This window comes from Capricornis sumatraensis, chromosome 2, assembly GCF_032405125.1.
Source record: "Capricornis sumatraensis isolate serow.1 chromosome 2, serow.2, whole genome shotgun sequence".
Classification (NCBI taxonomy): Eukaryota; Metazoa; Chordata; class Mammalia; order Artiodactyla; family Bovidae; genus Capricornis; species Capricornis sumatraensis.
The window spans coordinates 38,435,885-38,437,021 of NC_091070.1; the positions used below are offsets into that span (position 1 = coordinate 38,435,885).

Here is a 1,137-nt window from a genome sequence, read left to right on the forward strand (position 1 = left end):
TATACTTTTCTTGTATGACTGCGGTGATTAGGACTTCTAGTACTATATTGAATAGACATGGTGAGAGTGGGCATCCTTGTCTTGTTCCAAATTTTAGGGGGGAAGCAGTCAGCTAAAAAGCTGACTTTCACCATTGAGTATTATGTTGGCTGTGAATTTGTCATAAACAGCTTTTATTCTGTTGAGCTCTGTTTCCTCTGTACTCACTTTGGTAAGAGGTTTTTTTTTAAACTTATTTTTAATATTTGTTGCAAATGTTGTAGGCAGTTTGGTATATGCCAACAATCATGCACTGTTAACATTTAGGAGTGTGAAAAAACACTCAAGTTTCCAAAGGGATATATATGTGATATGGTCTTCATTTCAGAGAAGCATAAGTGACTGAATCACTGTCTGCTCTTTAGTGCTTCACCTAACCATTCCATGGCCTCATCAAAGCAAGTGCCTTTGGTTACTGAAGTTTTGAACGTTTGCTATTTTCAGTCCTTCAAGACAGGTGGCTCAAGTGAATTTGCCATCTCTGAGGGAGTCATGTCCTGTTCCATTGTCCTGCTTATTTGTAAACCCCCTAAAATGGCTCTTCTCAGCTCTTCTTCCTCCAACTTGGCAACTAACTCTGATTTCGAAATACCAATTTGGTCTTGGTCACCACAATCTACTACATAAATGACTGCATGAGAGTTTGAATAATAACATCAGTTGTCTGCCCTCCCAAATCCCAGACTTGGAATTTAAGGTTTTTGTATGTTACCATCTCAACATTAAATCCAATGGTAGGAATAGGAGCAATGACTTCTCCAGCCTGTAATCAGTACAAAATTGTGGTTTTTCCTGCTCCATCTAATCCCAAAATTAAAATTCTCATTTCCTAGGTTCCAAACAAACTGGAAAAAATGCTTGAGAAAATGTTACCCATGATGAACCACCTGTCCACCCTCATCAACCAAAGCCAGTTCAGCTCTCAGGCAGTCTTCTTGAAAACTTGCTTAGCCTGCAACTTCTGCATTGGACTCCTGGCAGTGGTTGGAGCAAGGGGCAATGGCGACTGCACACCAGGAAACTGGTAAGAGTTTAATTTTATCAAATGCTTTTTCTGCATCTGTTGAGATGATCATGTGTTTTTTGTTTTTTGTTGAT

The 1,137-nt window shown here is 39.2% G+C and overlaps 1 pseudogene; it reads right to left on the reverse strand.

The window, feature by feature from the left end:
* Positions 1–386: 386 nt before the first annotated feature.
* On the reverse strand, positions 387–916 carry LOC138074056 (ADP-ribosylation factor-like protein 1 pseudogene; annotated as a pseudogene).
* Between the last annotated feature and the right edge of the window lie 221 nt (positions 917–1,137).